General features: G+C 29.2%; 1 pseudogene; it reads right to left on the minus strand.

Annotated features, from left to right (window-relative positions):
• Window positions 1-11,318: 11,318 nt before the first annotated feature.
• Window positions 11,319-22,288, minus strand: part of LOC111298825 (15-cis-phytoene desaturase, chloroplastic/chromoplastic-like) — a 62,958-nt pseudogene continuing 51,988 nt past the window's right edge.

A 22,288-nucleotide genomic window follows, 5' to 3' on the forward strand; every position in this document is an offset into this window, starting at 1 on the left:
TGCGACTTGGCTGGAGCTAAAGGCAAGGACATAGGTTGAAACAGGTTGAGTGCTTGGGTCAAGTCACCCAGCAGCAAAACGCACAGATCCTAGGAAGTTACTTAACGTCAAAATGACATCGTTTTGAGGCCCTATATAAGGCCAAATCTCAACTTTTTTGCTTCAAATCTTCCTTTCCCCTTCTTTCTCTTCCTTTTTCTTTTCTCTCCCTCTCTCTCTAACCAAACTCCGGTTGAACTTCAATCGAATTATGGGGAACATCATCGGAATCTGGGTTGGGTCCCTAAATGATCGTCAAAAAATTCAACTTTCACTAGAATCTTCATCGAATTCTAAAATTCCTTGCCAAAAAATTCAAATGGTGCGAAAAAGTCACCAAAAATTCAACCAGTGCTGAAAAATTCACTGAAAACTGGAAAATTTCATCGAAATCTAGGAATTTTTCATATTTTTTTTAGAAAAATCTCTTTTTTCGCTAAAAAATTCAACCAGTGCCAAAAAATTCACCGAAAATTAAAAATTTTCATCAAAATCTAGGAATTTTCCATAATTTTTTAGAAAAATCTCTTTTTTCCCCTAAACCAAAAAATCTTCAAAAAAAACTTTTTGATTGATGTGATTCTATGATTTTTCATTTTCTATTTTCTTTGTGTGTGTTGCTTTTTGTGTTTTTTCTGTGATTGGCTTTTGTCTTTCTCAACACTTTTTTGCTTCTATTTTTTTGTGATTTTCTTTGTTTCATCCCCTATTCCCATTCTGTGTCCTAGCCCATATTTATAGGTATTGATTAGAACAGTTTCTAATTAATGTTAATTCCTTCTTTGATTGAGATTCAGGATTATCAATCCTTGAGTCCTAATCCAATCCTACCAACCATAATTCACGATAAATTTTCCTCTTCTTCTTTTTTTTTTTTAATTTTAATTATTATCACCTAAAATAATATTTATAAAAAGATGAATAATTAAAATAAAATTTAGAATAAAAAATAAACTAATAAAAGATTTGAGCCAATTTGCCCCTATTAGACCAGGCCTAATGGCTTAGGTTCAAACCCTGTTGGACCAGGCCCAATAGGCTTGGGCCCATACTAATTAAGATGTCTACAACTGTCCCTTTTTGCACATTTTTCTATGAAACAAGAATTGTGCAAAGACGTAGACACCCAAGTAAGACTCAACTCAACACTTCTCTTATTTTTGTTTTTTTTTTTATTTTTTTAAATTAAAGAAAACTTTTCTAAACAGAGGCACAACAATTTTGAAAAATAAAATGCTCCTCTAAACAGAGGTACCACAACTTTGAAAAATAAATCGCTCCTTTAAACAGACGCACTACGACTTTGAAAAAATAAATTGCTCTTCTAAACAGAGGCACCACAACTTTGGAAAATAAATTGCTCCTTTAAATAGAGACACCACAACTTTGAAAAAATAAAAGGCTCCTCGACAATCATGTCTAGAGGAGTCGTAGATAAGATCTGATGAAATTTGTAATGGGAACTCAAAGATTCACAATTTGAGTTCGAAAAACAAAGGTTCAGATTCACAAAAACCTCTCAACTTCACAAGAATTCACTAAAATTTATTTCTCAAAATTTTTACATAATGGTGGTGTTTGCATCTATCATGGGTCGCTAAATGAATAATTTAGTAGCATTTGTAGCATAAAACACCACTATAAGTAGCAACGCTCTTACCAGTAAATGCCGCTTGTTAAGTGGCATTTTTCTCATAAAAAGGCCACTAAAGCAACGACGTTGCTCTCATAAATATGCCACTGAATTAGCAACGACTAAAAGATACAAACGCCACTAATATAGAGGCATTTTCAAATTCAAATGCCTCTAAAGTAGTGATGTTTTTAGTTACAAATGCCACAAAAGCAATGGCATTTTTCCTCATAAAAATGCTACTAATTTAGCGGCGTCTCAAAGATAGAAACACTACTAAAATGGTAGCGTTTCATATATAAACGCTGCTAATATTAAGACACTTTTTTGAAAACGCTGCTATTTACTGTGACGCGTGAATAACCGGCACTCTGCATGGTATTTTTCACAAACGCTGCAAATCTTTTTGTGGCTTTTATAAACGTTGCTAAACTTTGAAAAAAACGTCACTAAAAACCAAAACCCTTATAGTGATACAAGATAAAAAGGAGCAACAAACTAAAAAAAGATTAAAAAAAGTGACAATCTGTGTATTCATATCATATCTATTTTGTGTCAAACTCATAAAAACACAAAAATATTATATCACAATGTGTGACACATTTTTTTAAACCCATGTATGATTTTTTTCAATTTTAAACTATGCTATTTTATTTATTTACACAACTTTTTGTATCATATTATTGTGTCAAATATAAAATTGTCATATCAAATATAAATTGATAGACTGTAAACTCTTATAATTTCAATAATTATGATTTAATCTTGATAAATTCAATTATCAAATATATAGAGAATCTGAGATTAAACTTGGTTTGTTTATGTAATCATCCATAAATAATAACATTTAATAAGCATGAATTCAAATCTTAATACTTACAATTTTTTTTCAATCCCCAAACCAACGCCTTTCAAAGAAGTTTCTTTAAGTGTTGCGCTCCCATTTTGCAATTTCACTCCACTAAGGGCACTAACATTGTTTATAGAAAAAGAAAAACATATAGAATTAATAAAGATGGAAACTTTAGCACATGCGTTTCAATTTTTAATAGCGAATAATATATATAATTTGCAAGCTTGTGATAAAATATTCAGTCCACCAAGCTAAGACAGTATATAAACATTTTATACAAGACAAAAGGAGCAACAAATTAAAAATAAATTAAAAGAAGTGACAATTTATGTATTCGTATCATATTTATTTCATGTTAAAATTATAAAAATATAAATATAATTATATCATAATTTGTATGGACACGTTAAATATAAAATATAATTTTATTTTTTTAAATCCATATATGATATTTTTACATCATTTTTTATACCGTATTATCATGTCAAATATAAATTGATAGACTGTAAACTCTTATAATTTCAATAATTATGATTTAATCTTGATAAATTCAATTATCAAATATATAGAGAATCCAAGATTTAACCTGATTGGTTCATATAATCATTCATAAAAAATAACATTTAGTAAGTATGAATTCAAATCTTAATACTTACAATCTTTTTTCAATCCCCATACCAATGCCTTTTAAAGAAATTTCTTTAGGTGTTGCGCTCCCATTTTGCAATTTCACTCCACTAAGGGCACTAACATTGTTTATAGAAAGAAAAACATATTGAATTAATAAAGATGGAAACTTTAGCACGCGCTTTTCAATTTTTAGTAGTGGATAATATATATAATCTGCATACTTGTGATAAAATATTCAACCCACCAAGCTAAGACAGTATATAAACATTATATACAAGACAAAAGGGAGCAACAAATTAAAAACAAATTAAAAAAGTGATAATTTGTGTATTCGTATTATATTTGTTTTGTATTAAAATCATAAAAAAAATACAAAAATTATTATATCATAATTTGTATCAACACATCAAATATAAAACATATATTTTTTATTTTTTTAAACCCTTATATGATTTTTTTTTTTATCACTGCAATCTCCTATATAGCTCATTCTATGAAGCTTCTTTAACCTCCTGTTCAGCTTTATCCTAAAATCAAGGAAAAACATCAAACACAATTATGACAAATTTCAATTAAAGATTGCATTAATTTAACTTGCTTGATAGAAGAATTTTACTACTTTAATTTGAATAAAGTAAAACTCTAAATATAATCAAATAACAGAACTGTAAATAGTTAAATATTTAAATCAAGCATAAAAATGGATCAAAATTGAATTATCCTGAATAAAATTGGGTATCTACATTAATGTGCAATTTACTCATGATAAATTGGTAATGTTATTTAAGAAGGAAATAAAAAAGTGTATAAATTGACTAGTAAAATATATGTGAAAATTTATTAAATATGAATGAATTTGAAATAAATTCAAAATACCAAAACTAAAAAAATAGAATACTAATAAAATGTAACATGAGAAATGACCACATACTACTGATACAATTTACTTCCATTACTTAGAAAATAAAATATTTAAGCTAGAATAAAATAATGATTTTCTCAATTTGTTTTTTTTTTTTTTTTTGTATATAAACAACAACATTTCTCTTCCAAGAAATTGTTTATCTCTGTGAAAAAAAAAAAAAAAGTAACGAAGACTTTGTTACGTTTAAGTTGGGAGGAAGCCAAAATGTATGACAAATTAAGTGTTAAGGCATTGGCCAACTTTAGAGCATCAATTACTTAAGGATATTGCATTTGAGAAAGAAAAAAAAATTGACAACCAAGCTTCGGTAAACCAAATTATAGTAATGTTATAGGATCTTGATCTTTGATATTAGTGGAGGTAATTTTAAAATATATTTATTAAAATTTAATTTGATAAAATATTTAAAATAATTTACAACAAAATTTTAAAAATTAGATCAAAATATGTCAAGCTAAGATAGTATATAAAGATTATGTACAAGACAAAAGGGAAGCAACAAATTAAAAATGAATAAAAAGAAGTGAATTCGTGTATTCATTTCGTATTTATTTTATGATAAATTTATATAAAAATATAAAAATTATAATATCACAATTTATATTGGTGCGTTAAATATAAAATATGCATATTTTTTATTTTTTTAAACTGATACAAGTTTTTTTTCAATTTTAAACCATATTATTTTTATATTTTTTCATCGTTTTTCATATTGTATCAATTCAAATATAAAATTATTAGATTTGAAGTGTTAATAGCCAAAAACATACCTTTAAGATTATTATTTTTCGATATTTAAAGTTGTTCAATAAAATTAAAAATGGAACGTTATATAAATAGATTAAGCTTGCGAACAAACACAGCAGTGGGGCCATGCACTCTCTGATATTTTGAAAAATTTTTAGACGTTATTTTTCAATAATTTTGAGATTTCTTTACAAATAAATTAGTTAGGCTCTTTCAAATTTAAATTTATTGTGTTCAAATATATTATTCTTTAATTTAGATTTATTTATTATAAATAATTTTTAATTTAAAATAAATAAGTTAATTATTATTATATTTTCACAAAGATGCAGATGTAAGTTTAACATATATATGAGTATTATAATTATTAAAACAAATTAACAAATATTCAATTGACCTCCTTTTCTCTTTTTTTTTTTTAATGAAACTTCTTTTTATTATATATTGCATGCTCATTTTTTTGTGAAAATTGTTATAAGCCAAAATAGTTAAAATGATTAGTTTAAGTATTTTTTTTCATTTTTCATAAATTTAAAATTATTATGTAAAAAATTAGATGATTTTATTTAATCGTATCAAATTTTCTACTCTATTGCTCTAAAATCTATTTTTATTTAAAAATATTTTTCTAACCTTTTTTACTTTAATACTTAAGCATGCTTATTTTCTTTGAAAATTGTTACATAACAAAATAATAAATATGATTGTAGCTTAAAGTACCTTTTCATAATTTAAAGGTACCATTTAAAAAATTATAAGGTTTCAATTTATTATATTAAAATCTTTACTCTATTGTTTTAAAATGTATCTTTGATTCAAAAAATTATAATTTTTTATGATTTTTTTAATATTTAAAATATTAAATATGATAATATATTAATAATGTAAAAGATATAATATTTTCTTATAAAAAGTGTCTAGTGATTTATATATATTTTTACATTTTTTTTCATACAATGATCAGATTCAAATTCTCACTTTACAATGTTTTAAGTCTTTTTAATTACTTGATTAAGAAGCTGAAGGCATATTTTATACATTAACATACTTATTATTATAAATTTTGTTTTTATATTTATATTTAAAATTTTTTTATTATTAATAAATTTAATATATTTTTAAAAATAAAAAATTATTATCGTAAAATATTATTGCAATTCCTCAAAGTTAAACGTTAAGTTTCATTACTGTTAAACGTTAATATCATGGCCGACATCATCATTTGGAAATTCAAAAAAGAGAAGAAGAAGAAAAATTCTCCTAAACTTACAACGAGTAATTGTTCAAAAAAAAAAACTTGGAGTGAACGAGTGGGAAGCTCTATAAAATGGCGCATGACCCCAAATTGAGTACCAAATCCTCTTTCTGCGCTCCAAAATAGTTAGAATCCCAATCGAATCAAGCTACCATTGGCTTCATCCAGAACGCAGTTTCTCAGCAAACATGCCCTGTAAGATGTCCCTCATCCCTTCTATTCTTGTCCTACTACTCTCACTTTCATTACTCTTTCCTCCAACTTCAACCAGAAACACACAGTTGGGTAAGTTATAACTATATATAAGAAACATTCTTCTTAATTAATTATCTTTCTCTATTATGAGTTTGTCAGGTTTTTTTGGTAAAAAGATTAAAAAAAATCTTTAAATAAAAATTCAATAGTCATTTCTACTTATGATATTTTATTACAATTAATTAAATTTTGAATTTTTTATTTTACATCAATTAAACCTTTAAATATCTATTTTACCTAAATAGATCTTTAAACATTTTTTTATCAAATTAACCCATCGATTGGATGAAAATAGTAAATAATTTTTCCTCTAACAAGGATTCAGTTGATGAAATTAGATATTTGAGGATTTAATTAATTAAAAAAAATAAAAACTTGAAAGCTTATTGAATTTTAGTTCAAAAATTTTTTTATTTTTTTATTTTTTGGATTTATTGTAGGAAAGAAGGTAAATGAAGAGATTCAGAGAAATCTAATAGGAGCAAAACCACCATCCGGAGTTCATCATGCAAGAAGTAGCTCCTACTGTCCTCCTGATATAGATGATTGTTGGGCAACCCAGACACGGTCATAATTAATGGCTACAAAGGGCTTACTATATATGTTCCATTGTTCTTCATGTGTGCCTTTCTGATTAAGTCTGTACCCTTCGTCTTATATATATATTATACATAGAACAAAGAATGAAGTTGGAAAAATTATTCAAATTTAATATTTTTATACAAGTAATTAGTTTTAGAGTTCATATTTGATATATTAATTTTTATTCTATAAATATATTAAGAGGTTAACATATTTTTTACTTTTTATTAATTAATTTTTTAATATAACTTACAAGGTTCATGTACCTTACTACTATATTACCTCCAATTTAAAAAAAAAAAAAAAAACACACTTGTTTGTTACTAACAGCTATATACGAAAAATCAACGGAAGGTTGGCTTAAATAATAAAAAAAATGTGCTTTTTTTTTTGTTGCTTAAGTTCAAATTAGTTGAGAGATAATGGGAAAGTAATATCTCATAAATTTATTAGACTCGACATAGAAAAACTTGTTTTGACTGGTTGAGGGAAAAGATGTACTAGGTAAAGCCCTGAAATCGTCTAATGCTTTGTCAATATATATATATATATATATATATATATTGTAGACACCTTAATTTTTTTGGGGTTCTACTTGTTTTTGTTAATTAAAAAAATAAATAATAAAAAATGGAAAATCAGGAAAACTTTAAAGAGGTTGTATCTGTTTAGGATTATTTCTTTGGGGTTGTTAAATTTGGGTTAAAATCAGAATTGAAGTTGGAATTGAAAAGGGAATAGAAACTTTATTGATATAGGGTTTTTTGGATCAAACCCCTACTAATATAGACTCTAATCAAGTCTTAACATACAACAAATTAGAGAGAGATAGATCAGAGAGATACACAAAAAAGTAGAGAGGAAAAACACGCCACAAAAGTAGTTAGAAAGTTTGAAAATTTTTTTGGGTTAAAAAGGAGATTTTTTCTGGAAATTTTTCTGGAAAATTCCCAAATTCTAGCAAATTTTTCCATATTTCGATGAATTTTCCTGCAAATGTTTAAATTTTTCGATCGTTTTTCAGAATCCGATTGAAGATTCCAACAAAGATTGAATTTTTAGGTGAACTAATGTAGATTTCGACGAGATTTTCAGAATCCGATAAATGATTCAATTGAAGTCCATCAATTCTAGAGAGAGAGAGAGAAAAAAAGGAGGAGAGAGAAAGGGGAAAAAATCTGAAGGAAAAAGACAATTTGATCTTTTATACCATTCCCAAAATGATGTTGTTTTTGAGTTAAACGACACCAAGATCCGCATGTTTTTGTTCAAGTTGACCCGATCCAAGCGCTCAACCCGCCTTCGACCCACGGACCTGTCCTTGGCTCGAGCTAAGCAGAGCCATGAAGCCAAGCCGTCTCAACCACTGTTTCTTTTTGCAGTCAAGCTGAGTTAAGCCTTCTAGCCACTGAGCTGAGCCATTTTCTTGTCTTTTTTTATTATTTTATTATTTTACTTATTTATTTATTTAGTATTTTTGCATAATTAAATTTAATAAAATAAAAATTTTGAAAGTAAATACTAATTATCCAATGATGAAATTTTTAGAAATTTCAAATGGTAAATTTCTATAAAATTCCTAGGTGAGAAATTTTTTTTAAAATTTGTCCCAAATAATGGAATAATTTAGAGAAAGTTTCAATAATAATAATTAATATTTATTTTCAATTTTAAAAATAATAAAAAAATTTTGGTTGAAAATATTTGACAATTATCCAATGATGAGATTCTTAGAAATTTCAAATGGTAAATTTTCTAAGAAATCTCTAGGTGAGAAATTTCTTTAAATTTGTTTCAAATGGTGGAAGAATTTAAATGAAACTTTGAAAAAATAATTATCATATTATTTTCTTTCCAAAGATAAAAGAAAAAAATTTTTCTAAATAGACCCAAATGGTGAAAAATTTAGAAATCAAAATGAAGAATTTTTAAATAGGCCCAAATGGTGAAAAATTTAAAACTTTAAAAGAGAAGATATTTCTAATTAGGCCCTAATGGTGGAATAATTAGATATATTTTTAATAAAAAGAAACCAAAATAAAAATGATTAAACCTTTTTCCGACAACGAAGCCTCTTCAAGAAAATAAATGGGATTCTTGAATACTCTTAAGGTGATGCTATAATTTTTAAGAAATTTATCAGATTGATGGAGAATCTTAAAAGTTATTTTCAATATTTGATGGAGAATCTTAAAAGTTATTTTCAATATTCAACATTAAATTTAAGACCATTAACATCAAGACCTTAAGATAATTTAAAATAAAATGGTACCATCCTTCGGATGGGCATGTGGGGGTACTATAACCTTCTCCATATATAACCGAACTTCCGAACTTTGTTTTAATTAGTAGACCAGACCTATTCTTTTAGGGATTAGGAACTCCTTAAAAGGATAGATTCATTAGGTGGCCAATCACACCTAGTTAAAAAAATTGGTAACGACTCCTCTTGTTAAGTCTAGCTATAGATTTTCGAATCTATATGTTATGACACAAATATATATGAAATATTCTTCTTAATTATTTCTCTTTTGAGTTTGTTAGATTTTTTTGGGGTATTTATTGTAGGTAAGAAGGTCAATGAATAGATTTAGAGAAATCTAATCGAACAAAATCAACTACATCATGCGTGTTCATACAGGAAGCAGTCCTCAACCGTTACACTATCCTTCTCCTCCTGATGCCAGCAGCAAGGTGAAAAAAATTTACTTGGGCAACCAAGGGCCATAACTAATTGCTACAAAACAAAGCCTTGCTATATGAGTAATAATTCTCCAAAATTAAGTAACAGTTATATAAGAAATAAAGAGATAAGTGAGAAGATGCTTTAAGGTGGTATTTGGTATCAGATTATCATGCTAGAAATTATGATGATTTACACATAATAATTAGATCATTATGTTTGATAAGCGTTGATAATCCTACGTGACAGTGATTTTGGATTATCAAGAATGATCAAATCACTATTGTAGAGAGTGATCTTTAAAAGAATAAGAAATTTTTATCATTGGAATAAAGTGATAAATAAAATTAATAATAATTGATATTATCTATTTAATATGTGAATTAAAAAATTTTTTCCTTTTAAAAGTGTAATTGTTTTATATTATAAATCCTTATATTTTCAAACTAACATTCATTATAACAAGTTCAAAAATAATTTTTATTCTTTTTTTTTGCTTTTTAAATATTTTTATATGTAATATATATTTTTTATAATTTTAATAGATTAGTTTTATTTTTAATTTAAATGCTTTTAATATATATTTTATATTATAAAACCTATCAATAAATATATTTATTAATTTAATAGCTTAATTATTTTCATCATGAAATAAATAAAATATTATTAATATTTTACAAATTATTATCTTTAAATAATATTAAAATCATTAAGTTGTATAATTATTACCAAATGTATAGTTATTTTCCTATTTTTAAACAAAATAATATTTGATTTTTAATAATACCAAATATATTAGTTTTTAATTCCTAAAAACAAATAAAATGATTCCAAATCAAGAGTGATAATATCTTGGTAATAAGATCAATGTAGTGATTAAATTGATATAATAATCTTGAAAATGATACCAAACACAACCTAAATATTTTTGAGCTGGTAATATATTTATGATTACCACCTATATCATAATCATAATTGTTTTTAATTATAAATATAAATAATAACGATTTCAAACTATTAATCAATTGAATAATATGGAAAATACTTTGGATATTTGGCAAAAAACATGAAAGAAAAAAGAATTAAATTAAAATAAAAAAAGAAATGAAATCATAGCAAAACGATGCGGTATTGGGTCATTTGTCTTACATGCGCAAATCAAAATCGGGTAGATCTTTTCTCGGAGTAAAGTATAAACCTAAAAAAAATTAAATAAAAAATTGATAAACCCCATTCAAGAACAAGAAAATGATATCGTGATTTGGATCGAATCCCAATGAAAAATACATATATTTTATTTGAGATTGTCGGGATTTGAACTTTGATTAATAAAACTAAGAATCTAACACTACATCTATATACCACATAATTGTTGGCCGATGTGTTATTGTTACCTTTTAGTGATTCGAAAAAGTATCAGTTTTGATGTTTTTTGAGCTTAGATGATTTTTGAATTTGAGTTCAGGTGCCTTTTTACACCCTTTTGCCATTCCCTTTTGTTTTTTGCTTTAACAGGCTAACTGAAGATCATATAGATTCTATCAAAAGAATTTACATGCAGTTTGTGAAGCTGTCTTTGCACATTTTACAGATTTTATAAGGGGTATATGATATATTTGTACTATCGAAAGACATCACTAACCTACTGGCCTTGAACAATCGATTTGAGGATGATTCTCCGTAACTTGTGAATTTTTTACTTCAACTTAAAGGCCATCAGTGAATGCTTGCTGCTGTCAACTTTCTTTATCCCAAAGTGCAAAGCAACTCATAATCCTGCATATTTCAATACATTAGAAGTTCTGATACAAGCACAACAGATAATTTCCATTTTCACCCTCTTTTTGTAATTTGTAAGTATGGACTCATTGCCACCTTTACAAGACTCTCCAGTCATGGTGTAAAGCAACAGGCTTGGCATCTAAAACAACTAGTAATTTGAACATCATGCGGGAAAAAGGTGAAACTATGCCAGTGCAGTCAGAGCAACATGACAAGAGCAAAAGAATGCAAAAAATACCTGTACAATAGACTGTGCACAAAGCTTCCCTGAGAGAACAGCACCTTCCATCGAAGCTAAATACCTTTGCTTTGTGTAATCACCTGATAGATAGAACCCCTCTATGGAAGATCGTTGCAAGGGGCGGCAGGGTTCACAATTTGGAACAGTTTTATATACAGATCTGAAATGATAATCAGCTTTTACTTTAAGAAGGAATCCAGTGACCTAGGTACGAATGTAAATTGATTTAAGGCCTGCAATCCATTTAAAATAGGTGTACAGTTCCACATATAGATACATGCATTCATGCATCTATGTGCAAACATATGCATGTAATGGTACTGAAATCCTGTCTAGAGATTGTCTGAAAGTTTGTCCAGGATAGCATTAAAAGCTTCCATGAAAAATTTGAAATAAATATTTATGTTACATGTTTCTAGCACAATTATACTCTTTGATGCATCAGTATTGAATATAAGGGGAAGCCATTCCCGGCATGTATTTTTCAGCCACGACATAATACATCAAGCAATGACTAGAACTAGATTTAAAAAAAAGAAAAAAGTATTAACAGAGATTCTAAATGAATGTACTTAGTCTAAACTTGCTGTTTTAACAATATGGTACTTTACGACTTTTGCTTTGCTCTGATCTACAGAAATTTCATCAGGAAAGAGCTTTTCAAGTTCCTTCATTGTAGCATCAATAATTTCTTAGTCACTTCGTGCAATCTATTCTTCTGCAGGGGCAAAAACTAACTCCAACATGGATTGGTTTGGATTGCAATATTCCTGCATAAAACCATAAACCATTAATTAGTAGTCACATGCACGAATGAGGAGACAAGAAGCTAATGCAGTTAGCCTCTTTTTATATAAAAACAATTGTTAAAAAGGGGGAAAATGGTAATGTCTCTGCACCTATCATTTTATTCTTTTATAATTATCACTTTCTTAAATTTTCCATTTTCTCGATTCTCATGGAAGGTTGAGTCAAAATTGCATTTTTATTTCCAAATATTTTTTGGATTTGAAAGTTCGCAATAATTAATATGTTCCCCTGCCAAGGCTAAGTCAATTTAAATCCATAGCATCTGCCTTTTCACCATATCCCATGTTTCAAGATTTGGAACTTATCATGATATACATCGAAAATTTCTTGGAAGATTGCAATTAATGTCACTGATATCTAAAATGTAGGAAAATGTAGGCAATATGGTGGCCTAAAGAACATGAATTCAATGGCAATAAAAAAGAAAATTTTGAGAATTTTTACCTTACATGTTACAGAGATGTCAGCATATAAACTTAGAAGGGGACTTCTGCAAGCAAACAAGAACAAAAGTGAGGAGAATGTAAAAGAAAGTAGTTGATACGAGAGGGAACTATGTTCATGAGATTCACCCTAGTAAAGCAAAATGAAAAGAGAGAAAGACGCTATTGCAATATAGTTCAATACAAAAGATTTCGCAATGACTTGGCTAGAGAATGAAGGAAAACCACTCTCCGCAACCCTACAATCCCTCATGGGATTATTTCAAGTTATTTGAATCTGGAACAACATTGCTACAAATATTTAATAATGCACCAAATGGTCAACTATGATATATTTGTTGCGCTTGAAGCAATAATCACAACAATACAGAAGCAATAGACAACAATCAATAATAAAAAATGCAGAAAAAATAAAGCACACCAAGATTTACGTGAAAACCCTCCAGTGTAGAGGGAAAAAATCATGGATCACCAGAAAAATCTTCACTATCAAATAATAGATATACAAAGTTCTTCTCTAGCTAAAACTAGAGCTAATCAACAACTAGAGAAACAATTGAAGAAATCTCACCAAATAAGTGACTCAACAAATACACCTTGGATTTGTTCCTAGAGAGCTTCAAACTCGATCTTCATCGTTCAGAATGTAGAACTCTGAATCATAAACCTCCTAACAAGGTTCCAACTCAATCGGACCACGAATCGACTTCCGTTCAACCAACTCTCCCTTCTCTTTTTTCTCTTTGCTTTTTCTGGCTTTTCTTCTTTCTCTACTTGATTTTCGACACCCACTTAAAACAACCCCACCTCTTTTTTATTAAGTAGCTAGGGCTCTATGTAAAATGAAAGATCAAGGCCCATAGCCTTTACTTGGTCCAAAACCACTTACATGAGGTTGGACCCCATTTTCCTAACAATCTCCTCCTCCAGCCCCATTAGGAGGAGATTCATCACCATAGCAGTTTCATTTGAAACTTACCTTGGCCAGGGAACTCATTCTGGCCAAGTTACTGTAAAGCTCAAGCTTTTTCCTAGGAAGTATCTTAGTCAACATATCTACTACATTCTTATCAATATGGACTTTCTTCAATAGCATCTGCTATTCTTTAATCACTGAACGTAACCAATGATATCTAACGTCAATGTGCTTTGTTCTAGCATGGTACATGGTATTCTTACTCAAATCTAAAGCACTCTGGCTATCACAAAATACCACATACTCTTTCTTATTCAACCCCAATTTAAGAAGAAAATATTTCATCCAAAGCATTTCTTTACATGCTTTGGTTGCTGCAATATACTCAGTCTCTATAGTTGACAAAGCAGCACACTTTTGTAACTTAGATTGCCAAGATACAGCTCCTCCTGCAAAAGTGAACAAATACCCTAAAGTAGATTTCCTACCATCAAGATCGCTTGCCATGTCAGCATCAGTAAACCCTTCTAGAACTGGTTGTGAAACTCCATAAGTCAAGCACATTTTTGAGGTACCCCTCAAATATCTAAAAATTCATTTCACTGCTTACCAATGAACCTTTCTCGAATTAAAAAGAAATCTACTCACTACACCAACTGCATGAGTAATGTCAGGCCTTGTACAAATCATAAGATACATTAAAAAACTTACTGTAGAAGAATAAGGAATACTAGATATAGCTAGTTGCTCTTCCTTAGATACTGGACAAGATTTCTTACTTAGATAAAAATGGTTGGCAAGTGGACTGCTAATTAATTTAGCATGTTGCATGTTGAATCTACCAAGCACTCGTTCAACATACTTTCCCTGTGACAACCACAGCTTTCCAGCTCTCTTATCTCGGATAATGTCCATACCAAGAATCTGCTTTGCTGGACCTAAATCCTTCATATCAAAGGACTTAGACAATTGTTCTTTCAACCTACAAATCATACTAGCATCTTGTCCTACAATCAACATATCATCAACATATAATAATAGGATAATGAAGTTACTATTAGAGAATTGTTTAACATACACACAAGAATCCGCTGCTGTTATTTTATAGCTGTGACTCACCATAAAAGAATCAAACTTCTTGTACCACTATCGCGGAGCTTGTTTCAAGCCATACAAGCTTTTCTTCAATTTGCAAACTAAGTGCTCTTTCCATTTCACTTCAAAACCATCAGGCTGATTCATATAAATGTCCTCTTGTAAATCACCATGCAAAAATGCAGTTTTAACATTAAGTTGCTCAAGCTCAAGATTCAAACTAGCTACTAATCCCAGTACCACTCGAATAGAACTCATCTTTACAACTGGAGCAAAAATCTCATCAAAATCGATGCCTGATTTCTGAGAAAAACCTTTTACTACCAATCAAGCTTTGTACCTCACTAGTTTGTCACCATCAATTTTCAACTTGAACACCCATTTATTCTTTAATGGCCTCTTCCCTGTTGAAAGTTTAACAAGACCATAAGTACCATTCTTTCGCAATAACTCCATCTCTTCTTTCATTGCTTTTAACCAGTGCTCTCTATCCGAAGTAGCCTGCACATTTTGAAAGCTTTCTGGCTCTCCTTCACTGGTAACTAAAATAAAATCTGAACTTGGATACCTGATAAATGGCTTGTGCTCTCTAGTAGATCTCATGGGCTGAGACTCTACATCACTTGATGCCAAAGGTAGCTCCCCCTGCTCAACACTCTCAAGTAGAGAGGATTGCTTTTCCTGCTCAAAACTAATTGCATCTGGCTCATCACCAACTGTGGCTGGCTCATTCATATTCCCAAGTTTTGTTTTTTGCTCATTTCCACTATCTGTGGTTCTTTCTTGTGGAATCCTTGTCGGTGTTGAAACATTACACTCAACAGTAACCTTTGTAGTCTTCTTATTTTTTTCAAGGTCTGTTATGATTTTTTTTTTCATGAAAGACCACATCTCTACTTCTGACTGTCTTTTTCTTTACTGGATCCCATACCCTGTAATCAAATTCCTCATCACCATATCTTACAAACACACACTATGTGTCTCTATTATCAAGCTTTGATCTCTGCTCTTTCGACACATGCATGAATGCTTTACACCCAAAAACTTTCAAGTGAGAGTATGAAGTATCTTTTCCTATCCACACTCTTTCTGAAATATCAAAGCCCAAAGGAACTGATGGTGATCTGTTAAGTAAATAACAAGTCATGTTAACTACTTCACCCTAGAATGGCTTTGGTAATTTTGTCATCCTCAACATACATCTGACTTTTTTTATAATGGTACGATTCATTCTTTAAGCTATATCATTATGCTGTGGTGTTCCAGGTTCTGTCATCTCATGCCTAATCCCATGCTTTGAACAATACTCTTCAAAGCTTTTAGATGTGTATTCCCCACCATTATTAGTTCGAATACACCTCAAAGGTAACCCTGTCATCCTTTCAATCATGGCATGAAAGTTTTGAAAATACTGTAGTACTTGACTTTTGTATTTCAATATATACACCCAAGTCTTATGTGAAGCATCATCAATAAAAGTAACAAAATATCTACTACCACCTAATGACTTAACCTCAATGGGACCACATACGTCAAAATAAATTAATTCCAATCTATTTTCTTTTCTCCGAGAACTTTTACGAAAAAAAACTCTATGATGCTTACCAAATAAACAATAATCACATGAATCGAGAGACATACCTTTGGTCAAGGGAATAAGAGACTGCCTTGCCAAAATCTGTAACTCATTTTCACTCATGTGTGCCAGCCTCCTGTGCCACAAGTTTGTTGAAGCATCATTTTCTATGGCATTTACCTAGTTACCGTTCAATTGCATCCATGTCTTATACATTGTGCAACATATTTTTCCCCTTGCAACTACCATAGATCCTTTAAGGAGTTTTCACTATCCATTCTCTTGTCGGCTTTCATACCCCTCCTTATCAAGGACATTAATAGCAAGTAAGTTCATTCTCATATCTGGAATGTGTCTGACATCCCTTAAAGTCAACATGCAACCTGTACTAGTTTGTAAATAATATCACCAATCCCAACAATCTGCAACACACTCTTATTTCCCATCTTGGTACAGCCAAAGTCTCCTGCTTTGTAAGTTGTAAACAACTCTCTCTTAGGGACACAATGATATACCGCTCCTGTGTCAACTATCCACTCAATGTCGGGATCACTAACATAATTACAATCACCATGTGTACAAATCAAAGTAACTGAATCACTATCTAAATTCATTATTGTAATATTGCCATCATCTGAACTCTTGTCTTTCTCATATTTTTGCTCTTGCTTCAAGATTTTATAGTTTCAGTTTATATGACCTGTCTTACCACAATAGAAACACTTCACTTTACCTCTAGACTTGGATCTATGTTTAGACTTACCACGGCCTTTTGAGTCCTGACCTCTGTCGATGTTTTTACCCTTGTTCTCTGTGACTAGAGCTTGATTCCCATGGTTTACATCTTTTTGCCTTGCTTCTTCATTAAGCATACTGTCCTTTACCATCTCCAATATCACCTTATAATCAGGAGCTGAATTAAGAACAATCACAACTAGAGTATTCCAGCTATCTAGCAATGAACCCAAAAGAAATAATGCCTTCATTTCATCATCCATCTTAAGCTCCATAGTAGTCATCCAATTACATATATCTTGAAAATCACTCAAGTGCTCTGTAACAGATTGTCCATCCCTGTACTGTAAAGTTGCAAGCTTTTTAACAAGCATAACTTTATTCATAATTGTTTTTCTCTCATACAATGCTGTCAATTTTTCCCAAACAATGTGAGCATCTAACTCCTGCGCTACATGATGGAACATGCTGATATTAACCCATTTTTTTATTACAGCCAGCGTCTTTCTGCCTAGCTTCTTTTAGCTTTCATCTTTCATATCTGCTAGTTTAGCCAAATCACCCAATACTGGCTCATACAAATCTTTGCATTATAGATGATCCTCCATCATAGGCTTCCAAATTGAATAATTCGATGCTGTCAATTTTATCATGGAACTTGTATCACTCTCCATGTCTTAAATAGAATTTACTTATATCCTGGGTTGCTTCTGTATCGATGTCTCAAAATAACCCTCACTCTGATACCACTTGTTGCGCCTGAAGCAATAATCACAATAATACAGAATCAATAGACAACAATCAATAATCAAAAAACAGAAAAAATAAAGCACACCAAGATTTACGTGGAAAACCCTTTAGTGTAGAGGGAAAAAATCATGGACCACCAGAAAAATCTTCACTATCAAATAATAGGTATACAAAGTTCTTCTCTAGCTAAAATTAGAACTAATCAACAACTAGAAAAACAATTGGAGAAATCTCACCAAATAAGTGACTCAACAAATACACCTTAGATTTGTTCTTAGAGAGCTTCAAACCCGATCTTCACTGTTCAGAATGTAGAACTCTGAATCATAAACCTCCTGACAAGGTTCCAACTCAATCGAACCATGGATCGACTTTCATTCAACCAACTCTCCCTTCTCTTTTTTCTTTCTACTTTTTCTAGCTTTTCTTCTTTCTCTACTTGGTTTTTGACACCCACTTAAAACAAACCCACCTCTTTTTTATTAAGTAGCTAGGGCTCTGTGTAAAATGAAAGATCAAGACCCATGACCTTTACTTGGTCCAAAACCACTTACATGAGGCTGGACCCCATTTTCTTAACAATATTCAATAGCTTTGATTATGTTGAAAAATAAAACAATGCAACAGATTTGCTTGGCTATCAATAGGCAGAGACCCTAGACTGGTAATAATATCCCTACACTATGGTTTCCACATTCTTACTAGCAAATAACTCTTTTCCTCAAAATTTATTCTAGTTCCATTTCTACATGAATATCCTAAATTCAAAAAGACACTTAGTAAAAATTCATAACACTACTAAGTGGCAGGCAGCTAACAAACTTGAAATTTGTATAAATAGCAAAGAAGGGGAAAAAGAGAGGGCTGATAGATGAGGTAGGTAGACCTGCTGAAGAGTAGATGATCATAGGTGTTCTTCATTTTCCTATCAAACCTGCAAATGGAGATAATCTACATCACTCAACCAGGCAGATAATGCTAATTTTTAAATGAATATTTTTTTAAAGAAATAAATGGATAAACGCATCCTTGATTTTAAATATTTTATAATAATTTTATTTGATATTTTATTCAATTCATCTCGTTAAATTAATGTCTTTGACTTATGATATCAAATTTTATTATAAAAGAAAAAAAAAATAATAAACTAATAATATTTTTTAACAAAAATAATATATATATTTTAAAGAGTAGAGATTTTCATTGATGAGAAACTGAGATACAAAATAATAACGAGAATAAGAAACAACTAGTTACATATCTTGTCAAAAGAAAATTACAACTGAAAAGATCAAACCAACATCTAATTATATCATTCTATAAGGTTTTGGATCTATTCACTCCTCATTTGACAATGTTATTAGCAGCATCATTTGCCTCCCTTGGTATATGATGGATTTACCAACTTCTTAGTTGTTTCTGCAAGGTTTCCAAATGTATTATGCGTTTCCTGAACCTCCAAGAAGTAGTTTGGGGGGGTTTGATCCAAGTGACCACATGTAAGAAATCACTTTCAATCACCAATGTATGCGTATTTTCCCAAGGGGAAGTTATGTAAAGAATAAACGCCTCCTTTATTGCCATCAACTCAGCCTTATTTGCATCTGCTATTCCCACGAATTTAGAATATTTCCCTTTGACAGCCCCAAATTCATCCCTAAGTACTCCACCTATACCTGCATCACCATCGATCCATCCACATTAAATTTCAGAGATCCAAACCTAGATTTCAACCATATAACTTTGTTTTTGTTTAACTTGCATTTTCCTACGAACAATCATTTCTTTTGGGGATCTAATTAGCTCATTGACTAAACTTAACTTTCGACTGTTGGCCACTTGGCCTTGAACCACCACACCACTCTCAATTTGATGATATCGACAATATGTGAAAAATCAAACACCTTCCATTGAAGACCAATTCATTTCTACATGGCCAAAGAGACCAGATTATAGCCAAAAACTTCAGTCGCCATACCTTGTTACATTTTCCCTCTGGCATAGTGAATTGCCAAATAATAATTTTTTAAACCATTAGAAGAAATTCTACTCCCATGCATGAGATGAAAAAAGATGCGGAGACTTGAATTGGAAGTATATTTTACAATTCACGTATTTTTGTTTGTTTATTTCATATCTAATAAGTATAAACTATAAAAAATTATTCTATCATAATTTATGTTGACATGATAAATAAAAAACATATTGTTTAGTTTTATCAAACTTATATATGATTTTTATTAAAATTTTAAATCATGTTACTTTTATTTTTATTTATATCATGTTATCATATCATATTTTAAATTGATAAATCTAATTAAAAAATAATAAAATTTTAATATCCATAATCAAATTAAAAAATAATAGAATTTTAATATCCATATCCCTATCGTATTCTAGCTTTGACAAAAACATGTGAACATCCATACGGAGATTAATTGAGATTTTTATTCCCCAAACATTCTTAACCCATGTTTGGTTGGATGGAATTGAGATTTCGTTCCAACTATTTTCCTTATGCTGTTTTTTTTTTTTTTAATTATATTGTTTGGTTCATTTTTTTTAGCAAAGAATAGTAATTCCATGGAATGTCAATTTCTTAGAAACAAGTAATAACAATTCTTTAGTCTTTCCTAAGAATTGCAATTTCTACCTAATCAGGAATTGAGAATACCATTTATTGGATAATTTTATCCTTATATATTTGATTATTTCTAAATTTACCCTTTTAATATTTAAGAAATAATTAGTAATTCCAAGGAATTGTAATACGAATATAGATATTAAAATTTTATAATATTTGAATTTAAAATTTAATTCAATTGATTTATACAATTATTTTTAAGAGATAACATATACTAAATTTATATTCAAATTTTAATATCTATAATTTTTTCTCTTATTTTCAAACTACAAATTCCTTCGTACTAAAAAAATTTAAAATTTCTTTTCATTGACGTCTTAGCACTTTTTTTGGTTGATTTAGCGTTGATGCATGGGAATAGGGTTTTTAGGGGTTTAAAAAAATTATAATTTTATTTTTCATTTTTTTCTTTGTAATTCAAAAAAAAAATTGATGTAATGAATCAAGTAATATTAATTCAGTAAAATAAATTGGCTAAAATATCAAATAAAATTATCATAGAATATTTAAAATTATGGACTTTTTTTTTCTTTTTTTTTCTACACAACCTCAGTCATTAAGATCAAAAAGAGTAAAAATAACTTTTTTTTTTATAAATTTAAAACTTGTCATTTCCTTTAATGTAATAATTTATTCCTATAGCACCAATTAATAAAAATTTGTAATAGACCGGAGCTTTTTCTAATTCTCCCTAAAATATAATTCAGCTACCCCACCAAACTTTAAAAAGTAATGTCACCGAAGCATGAATTACACTGCTAGTATTGCAATCAGTCTCATCAAACTTTGTGAACAAGTGGAAATCCATTTACCAATTTCAGAGCAGCCAATTACAAATGATTTGCAACCAAACCTATAAAAGGAAATTAATATCATATTTATCATATTTTTTTCTTTTTTGGAGTGAACATATTAATCTCTTAACTGTTAAGCTGACTAGCTAGTAACCAATTAGGCTTATAAATTTAAAAATAAAAAATAAATTCTTGAATTAGAAATATTCAATAATTTAATAAAATTAATTGTGACAACTATTTATAAATAGTTTACTTTATTTTTTTTAAGTAGATATTAAGTAGATATCAAAGATAATAACTTAAAATGCAGCCGAAGAAGAACAAGATTAATGATTCTTTCTTCATTTCAATTAAAAAAGTTACCATTACAAATTATTTAAATTTCATAAATAAATTTTAACTTTTAATGAAAAAAAAGCCTTAATTCAATATTATTTAGATTCAAAATTTTCCATAGCATTTTTTTTTTTTACTTCTCAATGAAATTCTAATTATAACATACAAGAAACTAATTAACACCACTTCCAACTTTTAAAGTTATGGTTGACCCTGCAAATCTTAACCATAATTATGGTGAATTACTAATAATCAATGAAATGAAAATAAAAAGTAAATATCAATCAATCAAAAATTATAAATAATATTTTTGAGAGAAAATTTTTAATTTCTTATAAAAATAATTCTAAATTAATAAATGACTTTTAATTAACTTGTTTTTTTCCCTTTTGATTTAGTGATTTTTTGTAAATTTTATGTGATACAAAAATTCAAATTAAACCCAAAATGAACCGAATGCTAAAAGAAAAGTCTCAAGTTCATGGTTTACGTGTCAAAAACAAGAAAGACAATGACAAAGAAAAGTCTCAATTTCAACTCATGGAAAAATTGTCATAAACC

The sequence above is a fragment of the Durio zibethinus genome, chromosome 27 (genome assembly GCF_047325235.1).
Source record: "Durio zibethinus cultivar Kanyao isolate XHJ-2024 chromosome 27, ASM4732523v1, whole genome shotgun sequence".
NCBI lineage: Eukaryota > Viridiplantae > Streptophyta > Magnoliopsida > Malvales > Malvaceae > Durio > Durio zibethinus.